Source organism: Parasteatoda tepidariorum, chromosome 4, assembly GCF_982258835.1.
Source record: "Parasteatoda tepidariorum strain Cologne lab strain chromosome 4, Ptep-v5.0, whole genome shotgun sequence".
In the NCBI taxonomy this organism is placed as follows: domain Eukaryota; kingdom Metazoa; phylum Arthropoda; class Arachnida; order Araneae; family Theridiidae; genus Parasteatoda; species Parasteatoda tepidariorum.
The window spans coordinates 91,615,259-91,630,441 of NC_141758.1; the positions used below are offsets into that span (position 1 = coordinate 91,615,259).

At 28.5% G+C, this 15,183-nt stretch overlaps 1 protein-coding gene across 2 annotated transcripts in view; it reads right to left on the reverse strand.

The window, feature by feature from the left end:
* LOC107444543 (uncharacterized) overlaps positions 1-15,183 on the reverse strand; it is a 128,019-nt gene that overhangs the window by 19,163 nt on the left and 93,673 nt on the right. Inside the window, exon 1 of one of the 2 annotated variants that reach the window (XR_011637060.2) lies at positions 1,072-1,089. The exons of the other annotated variant lie outside the window; for it this stretch is intronic. The gene's annotated coding sequence lies outside the window, so the exon portion shown is untranslated. Of the gene's footprint in view, positions 1-1,071; positions 1,090-15,183 lie in introns of those variants that run through there. 2 annotated transcript variants of the gene reach the window in all.

Sequence of the window (15,183 nt, forward strand, 5' to 3'; positions counted from 1 at the left end):
ATGTAATGAAAATGAAAATACAATGTTCACCGAAAGGTTGGCAGATACCTGTGCTGCTTTTCCTTCTAAACAAATACACATAGTTGCTATGACTTTCAAATTAAGTTCCAAGTATATACTGCATATTATTTCTGCACGAAATTTATTATCCCCATTACATTTCATACAGTTTGTAGCCTTGGAATAAAAAACCAGTGTCATTAATTCCTTAATGACACCTTTTACCGATTTGATTACCAAGAAAAAGCATTAACCACTAAACAGTTACCAAAACTGCCAAATCGTGATTCGTTCCGTATGCTGTCAGTCTATTGAGGATTTACATCAAGAAAATCTTTACAAGACTACGGCGCAAAATTGACAGATATCTAGGTTGCTTTCCCGTCAAAACCAATGCGCATAGTTGCTATGACTTTTAAATCAAGTACATACTGCATATTATTTCTGCACGAAATTTATTATTCCCATTAAATTTTACAAAATTTTTAGCCTTGAAATAAAAAACCAGTGTCATTAATTCCTTAATGACGCCTTTTATCGATTTGATTACCCAGCAAAAGCATTAACCACTAAACAGTTACCAAAACTGCCAAATCGTGATTCGTTCCGTCTCCTGTCAGTCTTTTAAGGATTTACATCAAGAAAATCCTTACAAGACTTCGCAGTTACGTTGGCAGATATCTAGGTTGCTTTTCCGTCAAAACCAATATGCAATAGTTGCTGTGACTTTTAAATTAAGTTCCGAGTGTATACTGCATATTATTTCCGAACGAAATTTATTATCCCAATTAAATTTTATACAGTTTTTAGCCTTGAAATAAAAAACCAGTGTCATTAATTCCTTAATGACACCTTTTATCGATTTGATTACCAAGCAAAAGCATTAACCACTAAACAGTTATCAAAACTGCCAAATCGTGATTTGTTCCGTCTCCTGTCAGTCTTTTAAGGATTTACATCAAGAAAATCCTTTCTACGTGACACAAACCTAACTCGAGTTCAATAAAAAAAAGAAAAAATCTCTTCCCTTGCGATTGTTTCATCAAGTCTTATTTGAACCGGATGACTTACCTTATAACCAAATAAAAGAATAATCGCTAACGGGCATTTTCAGATAAACTTCGATCGAAATCTTGATCGAACACTCTGGGCACGTCCGAATCTTAAAAACTGGGCAGCTGAGGGTCCGAATCGAACACCTGGTGGCAGAAGCACGTATACGCACAAAACCGATAAAGGCATATAAAAATAATAAAAATACGTACAGTGCAATAAAAAACCTTTTTTTTTTTCTTCCCGCAAGCTTTTAGTGTAGGTTGGCAAAGAAAAGTGTTTTTTAGTCTTTGGCTTTTAAAAACAACTCGCGATTATCGGTGTTACTGGTTAAGTCACTTAAATCGTACTTTTTAATGGGGTATTAAGTAACAGGATATCGGTTTACTAAAGGCTTGTATTTTTTTTTATCGGAAGTTGTAAAATCTCTTCTTATCGAAGGTGTATCGGCGATTGTATCGGCAGACAATGTAACAGGAAAAAACTTACGAATTGTGATTAAAAAGATAGATAAATTTTAACTCTTTTTTTTTTTCTATCGTCAAAAGAATAAAGTCGGCAGATGTTTTCTGTTGATTAAGGGTTTTTACAGTTCTATACTCTAATCATTTTTATTAAATAACTGCAAATAAGCGACGATTGTCAAAAAGAACTATATGTCTGCGATGCAAGTTTGTATAATTGATGGCTAGTGGTCTTAACCGCTTATTGTCATCAACTTTCTCAGAACACAGTCATTTATTCTAGAATTATTAGACTTAAACCTGTCGGATCACGAAATCAAATTATATTTGATCACCCATCAAAATTTATAAAAATTGAATTTAGTTGGAAGGTCAAAAATTCTGTTTTCTAAGAAATCATCCGTTCTCCAGTGTCAAACAACACTACTAAGTTCAACAACTAGAGAACTACATTACTTCCTCATCAACTCTCCATAGCGCGTGGGAATGCATTTTACCCTAATTCGCCTCTCTCGGCCACTGTGATTTTTCTTGTTCAGTTTTTCATCTTTTTCTCTTTCGACTTCTGTGGGTTTTTTCCAGTTTTGTTTCTCACTTTTATTTTTTCCCTTTTTCGTTGGCAACTTTCTGTTTTTTAGTTCAAATCTTTTTGCTTCGCGTCTGTCTGGAAAGTCTTGAAAATGGGAGCCTGCTTTTGATCACTTGAAGCATGTTGACTGCTTTTTTTTTCTTCTCATTTATATTTTTTTAAGTGAATGAAATTTTCAGTGGGGTAATTACTAGGTTCTTTTCATATTCATTTTAACGATTAATTATTTTTCATCAATCTTGTATAGAGATGGGGTTGGTATTTGTTAAAATATGGATACGGTGTGTGGAAACGGAGTATTCTTTCGAAGAAAATGAGAAGTACTTAAGTTATTTAATTCCCAGAAAAATATAAATAGTTTTTCTTTATTTCGAAAATTTTTACTTACCTTCAGGAATTAATGAAAAGAATCAACTTCAGTTTGAGTACCTTTAACCATATTAAAATTAATTTTAAATTAAAATAACTGCGATAACTTTAATTACGATTTATAACTGACAGTTAATTTAGTACATTTAGTTCACAAAGTTTACTTTAATGACTCTTATTGAATGTTTCTACTCTAATGCCAAGCTTTGAAAAACTGACAAAAAAATTTAACTACCATTCCAGTTTTTTCGGTTAGTGGTTTCAAAGTGAAGGAATTCGCAGGTACCGATGGAATCACATTTAGTGGCTGGCAACTTATATATTTCAATTTTAATCCGAAGTTATTAAATAAGATTTATAAATTCAAAGAACTTAACCCAAAGTGCATAAAAATTGCGATCCTCTATAGTTAAAAAAAAAAGTTAACTAACATCAGTTTCTAGTTTTGTTTTGAAGTTAAAATCCATGCAAAAAGTGTTTGAAAAACATTATGCAGGGTAAATGTTTTAGAGAGTACAAAAATGAGCCGTTTTATTTTGACTTATACGATATGATAAAAATAGTAGAAAACTCAAAGTTTTGTAAATTTTTATGTTTGCGTAGATTTAGTTTTCTAAACATTTTTACTACAGAGAAACTAAACGAAAAAAGCTTTCAAAAGGTTTTATAATAAATGAAAAGAACAAATCTAACTAAACTAATCTAACTAACTAAAATGAAAACTAATCTAACTAAAAATGGAAAAGAACAAAATTTTTTTCCCCCTAATTAATCACAAAATGTCAATTGTTTTCGCTAAGTTATACAAACCAGAGGGGCTTTTTTCAGACAGTCTCAAATTATTTTATTCCACTTCTTTTATGAAATTACTGTGTATTTTATTATGATACGCGAAGCAGTTTTCAACAAATTACCATCAGTTTTCTTAATTATCTGTTGAATATTTACACTTTTCAGATACCAAAACTTCTTTAATTGAATACTTTTCACGATTTAAAACGTTTTTTTAAAATAATGTACATTCCGCAATGAAAATAATTGAAAAGAAACGTGTGAATTTTGTCATGCTGCTTCTGAAAACTGCATTCCTAATTAATCACAGTAAAAAATTCGTGATTAATTTACCATAAAAAGTGCCGACAGTTAGAGTACAGGTATTTTTTTTAATCGCAAAATTCATTTTCGCAGAATCCATGTTATGGAACAAAAAATCTGGTATACTGTAATTTTTACAGTAGTAATTACCGTTAAATCACTGAATCACTCATATTAAATAAATATTACTGTAAAATTAACGATACGGAACTGTGAAAATACTGTAAAATTAACGATACGGAACTGTGAAAATACTGTAAAATTAACGATACGGATACTGTGAAAACCATTTTACGGTAAAATGGTTTTCATGGTAAAATGGATTTTACGGATGTGATAGATTTCACCCAAAGTACTTAATACCGTAATTTGATTCGGAAATTTTTACAGTGTACTCCCGTTTAAAAATAAAATCACTCCTAAATTATCAATTATAAAATATATTTAAATATTAACGTAATAAAATATTTTCATTTTTTTTTTATCCGTTTATCAGTTTTTTTTCTTTCTGGTACTTAAGTGTTCATCTTCAAAATTGAAAACGTTTTAGAATTCGCACTTTGTTTTGGGAGATTTCCTTTTATTACTTAAATTGAATAGGTTATTTATTTATTAATATTTTTAATTGCTTTATTTATCAAAGTTATTTTGCTTAAACTTTTGGGACTTTTTCGTTATAAGTGCCTCGAACATTGTTTTAATCTATAATATGTTCTGAGAACTATCGTGTGCTTTCAAAAAAAAAAAAAAAAAGAAAAAAAAATTAAAAAAAAGGAAAAGAACGAATCTTTTTTTTTTCTTTAGTTGACAGTCACACGAAAATATTTTCGGCGCACCCTATCTAGACCAATCAGGCACAAATTACCTTTCTCTTAGAAACATATTATATGCTAAGCAACCGAGCAACCCAAGGCACGCAACCGCTACCTAGAGAAAAGAAAATTCAGCATAAATTATTCCACCTGATTGAAGTCAAGCTCTGAACAAAAGAAAGAGTACCTTGATATTTGAAAAATTATGGTGGCGATATAATGAAGCCGTGCAAATTATGAATGATGGTTGTAGATTTTAGATATAACTATTTCTATTTAAAGTTTTATTTGTAGCTGTGCTTCGTTTTAAGATTACGGTTCTGGAAAAGTTATTATCAAATTTATTAGTGTCCTTCGAAACAATAAAGACTTTTCTTAAAGTTAATTTTTGTTATAGTTTGTTAATAGCAAAACTCAAACAATAAAAATGAGAGAAATAAATAAATAACAAAATAAGGAAAGTAAGTTTCAAAGTTTTATAAGTTTCCATTAATATGACATGCTATATAAGGCAAAATGGCATCAAAATTTAAAATATGAAATCTAGTCTTTGCAAGAGGTAATTTTATTAAGAGGCAAGCAGGGTTGGGTATTTAGCATTTTTGATTCTGTTGAAATCTTTAGGATATATGTTCCTCATGTCAAATTATTCGATACCTTTTTTCCTTTAATTATTTTTGCGTAAAAGAACTTTTTCTTGAAACATTTCTTTTCAAAATGCAGAACCTCTGAAATTTTGAGAAAAAAAAACATCAATTTACAAGTGTTAATATTTTTTTTTCATTTGTAAAATGTGTGAATCACGGCACTAACCTTTATTTTATATTCTTCTGCGTTCACATTAAACTCTACTTTCAGTTAATCATTCTACCGAAGGTCAAAGGTCATTCAAAAATTTCGAAAATAGGCTATTTTCTTAGGCTTTAACCCTCGAAATCTACTAGTACCAACTGTGAACCACAAAAGTTTATATTTCTGTGAATACCTTGCAATCAGTAATCCCGAAAAAAATATGCAACTCACATGTTTACTACTCATTTGTATGTATTCACAGAAATGTATAGCTTTGTGGTTCACAGTTAGTACTAGTGGATTTTGATTGTTTTTTAAATGACCTTTAACCTCGATGCGTAGTTCCACTGATAGTATTTATGTCTTAATGGTCAGAGTTTACAAAGTAAAACATTAAAATTGGTCAGTACCGTGATTCACTCGCCTTACAAAGAGTATTACCACATGTAAATCGATTATTTTTTCAATTCAAGACGATTTTCAGTTTTAACTACCCAAAACTTCAAAAAGAAATTTTTTTTCCACAAAAATAAAAGAAAACACATGTTTAATAGTTTTACATACAGAACATATCCGTCAAGAAAATTAAAAATTTCAAGTCTCCAAACTTAATTTTGCTTGTTAACCTAATTGTGCTAAGGTTAATTTTACATATTAATCTTAGAACAATTTACCTTTTACAACACTTTCACTCTAGAACAATTGCAACTGAAATACATAAAGTATTAACTTTTAAAACTTTTTAAAATTTAGTTCTTAGAAAGAAAAAAAACTAGGTAGGATAAAATAGTCACATTGTGTACGGTGATTATTTTTACACAATTCTATTTGTTTTCGTTAACTTAAAAATATAAATAAATATATTTTAAATTTTGATAACAGAACAAAAGCAATTTTAACTGGCAATACAAATATAATTTAGAAATTTCTTTCTAAATGATTTGTGTTGGGAGATCCCTCATTTATAAACTGCGCACTTTTCTAATGCAGTTAAAAAATTAAATTGAAAATTGTTAGTATCAACTAAAGTATATTTTGTTCATCTATTCATAAATGATAAATAAATAAACTAAATGTTTGAGCAGAGTTTCTTATGATTTAGTATCGATGAATATTAAAACTAAAAAACATTAAAAGTCGACTAAAAAAAATAAATTTGAATATTAAGTTGGGAAAAAGGAAAATAAGGGGGGGGGGGTATGTGGTCAACAAAATGGTAATTCCTCTGAAGTGTGTTAAATATTTCAAGATTTCTTTTGTTAGGAATTTTTACTGTAACAAAAAACGCCATTCAAATGAAGGACTTTTCCATTTAAACTGAAATTCAATTTTAAAACAAGAAAAATAGAACATTTGCTAAAAATTTTAAAAAAACAGTCTCTAGTTTGGAACCGAGGACCTTTACAATTAGGTACTCTACGAACTGTGACTCTTTTCTTTTTTCTTTTTTCTGTGACCCTTCTGAACTGTGACCCTTCCTATAGAAATAACATACAAATCCATACTAATTTCATTAATTAAAATATTGAAAATAAATTGAAAAGAGTCTTTTAGTAAGAGACAGCAATTTGAAATCTAATATCAGGACTTCATCAGGAAAAATGTACTAATAGAAAGCTTTACTTTTTATGTTATGTTTCTTTATGTTTACTTTCTACGTTTCTTTAATAAACATACTATGTTTCTTCATGTTATGTTTCTACTGTAAAGCTATGCTTCGTTTGCTATGTTTCTTCAATAAACATATTTTCATTTGATTGCCATGAAGTATTGTTTGATAGTTAAAATAACTTATTCATATTTTGGAATTGATTTTAAGAAATGCCATGCAAATCAAGGGTTCAGATCTAAACTCTAAGTTGATTCATGTAATATACAAGCATATACCGGACTTGATGCAAATGATTAGATCGTATGATCTTATCTAACAAATTAACATCAAATTAGTTTCATTATGTTTGGTAGTAAACCTCAAATTATATTAACTAAATTATATAATAGTTAATATAATATATAGACAGTGATAGATAGTAAAAATAACTTATCTATATTTCAAAATTGCTTTTAAGAAATGCCATGCAAGTCAAGGGTTCAGATCTAAATTCTAAGTTGATTCATATAATATACAAATATCTACCGGACTTGATGCAAATGATTAGATCGTATCATCTTATCTAACAAATTAACATCAAATTAGTTTCATTATGTTTGGTAGTAAACCTCAAATTATATTAACTAAATTATATAATAGTTAATATAATATATAGACAGTGATAGATAGTTAAAATAACTTATCTATATTTCGAAATTGCTTTTAAGAAATGCCATGCAAGTCAAGGGTTCAGATCTAAACTCGAAGTTGATTCATATAATATACAAACATCTACCTGATTTGATGCAAATGATCATATCATATCATCTTATCTATGAAATTAGCTTCATTAATTTTGGTAGTAAACCTCAAATTATATTAACTAAATTATATAATAGTTAATATAATATATAGACAGTGATAGATAGTTAAAATAACTTATCTATATTTTAGAATTGCTTTTAAAGAAATGCCATGCAAGTCAAGGGTTCAGATCTAAATTCTAAGTTGATTCATATAATATACAAATATCTACCGGACTTGATGCAAATGATCAGATCATATCATCTTATCTATCAAATTAGCTTCATTAATTTTGGTAGTAAACCTCAAATTATATTAACTAAATTATATAATAGTTAATATAATACATAGACAGTGATAGATAGTTAAAATAACTTATCTATATTTCAAAATTGCTTTTAAGAAATGCCATGCAAGTCAAGGGTTCAGATCTAAATTCTAGGTTGATTCATATAATATACAAACATCAACCGGACTTGATGCAAATGATCAGATCATATCTTATCTATCAAATTAGCATCAAATTAGCTTCATTAATTTTGGTAGTAAACCCCAAATTATATTAACTAAATTATGTAATAGTTAATATACTGTATAGACTGTGATAGTTAAAATAACTTATCTATATTTTGGAATTGCTTTTAAAGAAATGCCATGCAAATCAAGGGTTCAATCTAAATTCTAAGTTGATTCATATAATATACAAATATCTACCGGACTTGATGCAAATGATTAGATCGTATCATCTTATCTAACAAATTAACATCAAATTAGTTTCATTAATTTGTGTAATAAACCCCAAATTAAATCCCTCCAAATGATTGTACATTAAATAACTCCTATAATAGTTACAAGAAAACAAAGCGCCATTTTTTTTCCAACTGTAGATTTCCATAAATAAAAATAACATCCTTTCTCCTGAGAGACAATAGAAACCAATTACATTGTAATTTGGAGACATCAACATGTTTAATGTTCAATAACAGCCAATCCAACGAAGCGTATCATTTTGGTCTCGTGCGTCGCCCAATCAAATTTCACGTTGAATCAACTCATTGACAATACTCTTTTCCCATTTGTGGAAACATTAGGACAATTAAAAGAAGAGTTAATGTTAGTTTTAAGGCTTCATGCCCTATGAATGTCTGATACGCTGCACTGGTATAACTTATCCATGGCGCGCTTGAATGCACTACTAAATGTTAGACTGCAGCGGTAATTTAATGACTTAAAATTGGTAATTTTTTGAGGATTAGGTACAAATGCTGGACAAATAAATAACTTTTTAAAATATATATGTTTACATTTTGAAAGTTTTTGCTCCGTTGGATGTCAAAAGTATAATCTTTGGGAAAAATATGTCGGAATTAATGACATTAACTTCTAATGTAACTGAAATTTCCTTTCCTTTGATAATGAATGATTTTAGAGCACTTGAGGTATAATAAAATAAGAAAAATATTATAATTTAATAATAATTAAATAACAATTGACAAAATGGTTATTGTAAGTAAAGAGTATTACTCGGAGAAAGAATTCAGGAAAAATTACCGTACTGCTTGATAATGGCATTTCTGGTAAAAATAACTATAATTCTGGTTAATGAAACCTAAGCAGACGGTATTTAAACCATTCATTTGGTAATGTTTTCCTTCATATGGTAATGGTTTACCGGAAATTTTGGGTTACAATATTGTAGTTCTTATTACCACACATTTAGAAAAAAAACACAAAACTGAAAAGTAAATTTAACTGAATAAATGGTTCTTATACCACGCTCTAAGGTTTAGCAAAATTATTAAATTTTATCACATATTATAAAACCATGTTTTACTGTTAATTTTACCAAAATCCTTATCAAAGCGTTTCAATAAAATAAAAAAGTTCGGAAATTTTTATTGTTCCCAGAGAGCTTAAAACATGACAAATTTTAAAATGTTCTGGTAATTTTGAGTGTACTTTTTTTCTCAGTGTACATATGGATAATACTTAGCTAATCCATGGAGTTATATAATCTTAGGATCGAAAAAAATTTATCGTTATTAACTGCAGTTCAGGAAACATAAAAAAAGGAGGCTTGATTTGTTGTTTCAAATGCCACTTGGCGATACCAGCAAGCCTGCTTGGTGAAACCAAGCAAATTTAAGACAGAGTGTGTGTTTCTTTTTTTACAGTGGGGCCATCTATGATCAAGAATACGACTTCTGCCACGCATACAAGAGCCCATTTATAGGGCGAACCCATTTACATGGCGATTTCATACATCCCTTCAATCAGTCACAGATCGTAATTTTGGCCTGACCCGGAGACCGATCATTCTCCAATTCAGTACCCCTAGAACTCTCATTTGTTATAGCTACATGAAGGACTTTGTGATCCGACTGATTTAACGTGCACCAGTCACCATTTACTAAACGGGGAGTCTTCGACCAGTGGGGATAAAACTCACGACCTCTTGGACATGTACCAACCCAACCCTATCAACTTGGCTTTTCCGGCCTTCTAATGCGACTTCCAACAAGGTTGCGTTTTACGTTTCTACCATGGAGGGGGTATGAAAGCACTGTTGCGTTCTCGTTACCTGAAGCTGAAACATTATTAACCTTCCTTAAGACAAACTTTGTTAACATTGCTTACAATTCACATTTTCCCGTGGAGAAATATCCAAAAATATAACATTTACAATGGGATTATGATAACTAAAGTAAGATACGAAATGTTTGAGTTCTATTTTTTCAATATTTCTTGCAAAAACTGCATCAATGGTAGTTACCCCTGTTGGATCATTCCTATCATTTATCATTTCCAATCCAAATTCGTCTTTAAAGAAACAATATGATTTCACTAAAAATCAATTTCTACCCCTTCCTATTTTCATTTCCACATTACGAAGTTTCACTTCTTCAGCGCGAAGGAACTCCACGCACTATTTTTTTTTTTTTTTTGTTATTTACTATCATTGAGTTCATTATTATTGGCGCTAAATTTGGCAATTTTAGAGCTTTGCGAATGCTAATGTACTTAATTTCATAAGTATCGTAATCTTATACATCATACTTCATAATTATCATACTTCATAATCTCATAAATTCATAGTTCATAATTTGTTTAAAGAAAATTAGAAGAAAATAAGAAACTTCATACATTCTCCATTTATTACGGAAAATTCATTTCAACATGGATTCCCAGTCAAAATAATAATTTTGAAACTTCATAAGGTAAACTAAACAGTCAATGGGGGGGGGGCTCCTACTGCCTTGACTTAAAACAAATGAGGGGGCACATAGATAACAACCTTCTTATAATACCGAAACATATTTTTACAAGACATTAAATCTAAAATGATCAATTGCAGCAATTTTATTTAGCCTAAATTTCCTTACAATTGTTAAACTGAATGTGTTTGGCCAATTCTGTTAATTCTTATTAATTCTGAAAAAGAACTTTAAAATATAAGAAATAACACATCAAATAAGTTTCTATGTTATCACAAAACTTGAAATTAAAAATAAATTTGTTTCAATTTATAAGATTCTCTTGTTTTCCAAACAATAAAAATATTAATAATTTATTTGTTTCTTTGCAGGTTTAAATATGAAATTAATCTGAGTAGTGAAGAATATGGAACTTACAAAAATGAAATATGGAATTTGAAAACGTGGAATTCATCAAAGTTATAAGAAGAATTTTAAAAATTATGAAACTTAATGTGGAAAGTACAGTTGTAAAAATATGTTATTTATAATATTTCCAATTTTGAGGTTAAAAATATTAAACAACTATAATAGCTAATGTCCTAGGCTTATTTGAATTAAATATCATTAAAAACTTAATTAAATGTAACATATTTTGATACACTCTCTGAACTACGGTTCAATTTTGGGAAAAACTTAATGAGGCGTAAAAATAAGCCATATTACCATTCAAATTCAAATATAGTATCGTTATTTAAGTTTAAAAAGTACGATAATACAGACAAAGACCGCCCTTGATTTACATTTTAAGATCCTTTTCAAGAATGAAGATAAAAAAAAGAGTATGCAGTGGAGTATAAGTATATAGTGGAGTTGCAAATTAAGCGAAGAAAAAGCATAAGAATGTAAAATCTGAAATCGTAAATGAAGGTAATATGCTTGTAATATGCAACAAGACAGGCTTAATAGCCGGATGAAATGGAAATGAGTTGAAGGATTATTAATATTGCTAGATATTTGATTTATCTTTATTTAATTGGAATTAATCAGCTATGTAATATTTAAAACAAAATATTTCGAACGCGTTTTACCAATGATGATAATGCAAGGAGAGATAAATTCTGGTAAAATCACCGAACTTGTGTATTATGACATTTTTGGTGAGAAAAAAACCGTAATTCTTGCAACAGAACCAAAATATACAGTATTTGAACCATTAATTTGGTAATAATTATCGAAAACACCTTAAAGTTTCAACTTCAAATTAAACCAGGTTTAATGATACTCGCCTTCCTGCATTGCGATTTGACGAATTTCCATAGAGTTATGGTTTTACCGATCTCTCTCTCATGTGAGTTCCGTTTGTTTTAATTTCTTATAAGGGTTCTAAAAATGATTATAAAGGGTGGTTTTTACAGAACATTCTGTGTTGTTTAACTTAGCATCATATTAAAAATGTAGAAAATTTGAAGTATTACTAATTACACACCTCACAACTAAAGTCAGCGTAGTGTAAACACACAAACCAAAATTTTTACTTAAAACTAAATTATATTTTTAAATAATTTCCTTTTAGTTCATTAATGATGCTAAAATTAATAAAAGTTATGAAGTTATTCTTAATTTGTTTTATATATTCTTATTAATATTACTACTTCGAATTGCCATTTTTTTTAATTGCTAAATCTTAAACAGTTAATTATATTCATATTAAGTTTTATAAAACATATTGAAATCGAAGTAATAGTTTGTCAATTTATTGATGATTAAAATGCGTTGCGAATTGAAATTAACAAGTTGAATAAAATCGAATACATAATGCAGATCGTACTAGAGCATAAAGCATAAATGCATGACCATAAGTGCAAGTTTTATTATTATTTTTTTCTTTTTCCAATGCCCATCTGGGTTGACATTTCGACAATTCACACGTATTAAGGCAGATTCGTTGGCAACTCTTTCAGCGGCACCACATTAGGCGAGCCAACTTTGCTCCCACACTAAGGACAGATAGTACATAAAATGAAAGAACATCCATGTCTTGTCCGAGATTCGAACTCAGAACCTTTCTAATACAAGACTAGTTCCCTGATCCCTACATGGTCTGGTCGGCAATTTTATTAAATATAAACCCTTTATTTATGCTTTGTTGTAGTTAATTAGAAACGCGTATACAATAAAATACTTTAAAATTTATGATTCACTATCAAATGCAATTCTTTGTTCAATAAATGTTTTAATATAAAATAAATTCTTGAGGACGGAAATAAAAATACATTTTTTTTTAAAATAGTAAGCAAATTAAAAGCGATAGTTATACTCATTTTGTACATGGTAAAATATTTTGGTGAATAGTTGCCACCATTTTTTGTGTTGGTGTAAACTAAATGCATTTTTAAGTATAGAACTGTAGTTATCGTAAGAAAAAGTTGTATAAAAGTGACAAATTAGCAAATGTTCGAAAGAATTAGTGCAAATATTTTCGAAAGAAAAATTTGATAGAATTATCGCTAAAAACGTGCGTATTTGTTTTTAACGAAATTTTAAACGAAAGCTAGAAATTTATTTTAACGCTCAAGAAAATTTGTGTTGTCATTAATAAACAAACAAAAAATGGATAAATAAAACAGAAACTACAACAAAATTGTAACATTGAAAATGTGATTACATGCACTGTAAAGAATTTTAGTTTACCTTAACATTAAAAAAGTGCTAGGGACTATAGGATCAATTTTTTTACAGTGTATTTATGTATTTTAATTTTACTTTTTATTTCCTGTGATTTATATTTGTTATATGAAACCGATAAGGTAAAAACTGTTTTTCATGTCCTCGATCATATAATTTATAACAACATATTTTCATTTTTGAATTTTAGAAATATTGTAATACTGACTCATAATTGTAATTTAAAATAATCTGAACTGCAAATAGTAGTTTCTTATTAAGTGCTGGTTGTCTATAGAATAACTAGGCACCTAATGGATAGTCTTATATATTTCTTATTTCAAAAATTGTAATATAGGGTTCTATAGAATAGATTCTATAAATTCTACGTAATTCTATGAAGTCCAGATTAATGTTTTTTAGCATTTAGTCATCGAGATAAAGTGTTAGTTCTAGTGAAATATCTTCAATTTATAACTCGTATTAATCGAGTATTATATAATTTTGAATAACATTATATTTTTCAAATTTCAATAAATATTTGTAACATTTTTCTTTTAGATTTGATTTATGTATTTAATTTATAAATCTTTATTAATTAATGAATGAAATTACTGAATTAATATCAAGCTTCCAAATATAATTAATTACTTTTATTTGATTCGAACATCGCGCGACAAAAAAAGTTTTCCGCCTATTTGCACAATATCACTTTTTCCTAATAATTGACCTTTTAAGGATACTTTCATAATTAAGTTATTATCTAAAAATTGCCTGTATAAGAATTTGTCACGAATAAACTTCTAAAACCAAATGTTGTTTGTTTGATGCTTATTCTATCTTAATTTATGTGTATGTAATCAATTTCGAATTATTTTAAACAAAATATTGCGAAAGAGGTTTAATAATGATAAATCATAATGCTAGGAAAAAACGAAATCGGTAAAATTTGTATTGTAATGACATTTCTAGTGAAAAAGGAACCATAATTCTGGTAATTGAACCAATATATGCAGTATTTAAACCAATCATTTGATGATGTTTTCATTCGCATGGTAACGGTTTACAGGAAATTCCAGTTTTCAAAATTGTAGTTCTTATTACCGAGCGTTTAGTAAAAATGCAAAACTCGAAATTTAATTTTACCATGAAAAGGGCTTTTGCACCATGCTCTAAAGTACTCGTATCATGATAAAATTATTAAATTTTACCCCATTTACTACCAAACAGCATGGTATTCAGACCATATTTTATTTTTTATTTCACCAAAATTCATTACCAAAGAATTTAGGTAAGAATCCCAATGTGCAAAAAATGCAATAAATTTTACCATATTCTGGTAGTTATGATCACACTTTTTCTCAAAATTCACGATTCGTAATTTATTTTGTTCTGTTTTATTAATTTTGCTCCTTTTCATGATTACTTTTATTGTGCAGAAAAGATCGAAATTGACATCTTTTATATTTATTCAATAAAATTTATTTTTAATATAATTGTTGCTCCTTTAAAGAAAATAAAATATTTTTTACTAGTAAATTTGTTCTTAATGAATGCTTTTACTGTAAATACTTTAAAACAAAATTGAGATCACTTTAAAACAAGAATATTCCATGAATGAAAATACTTTAAAACAACAGTAAGAAGTTTTTTAAAACTGTATTTCAATTAATGAGTATTTGAAACTAGTCCTACTTTCATAAAAATATTTAAGTATAATTAATAATTTAAGTTCATTTCTTTAATTGTTAAC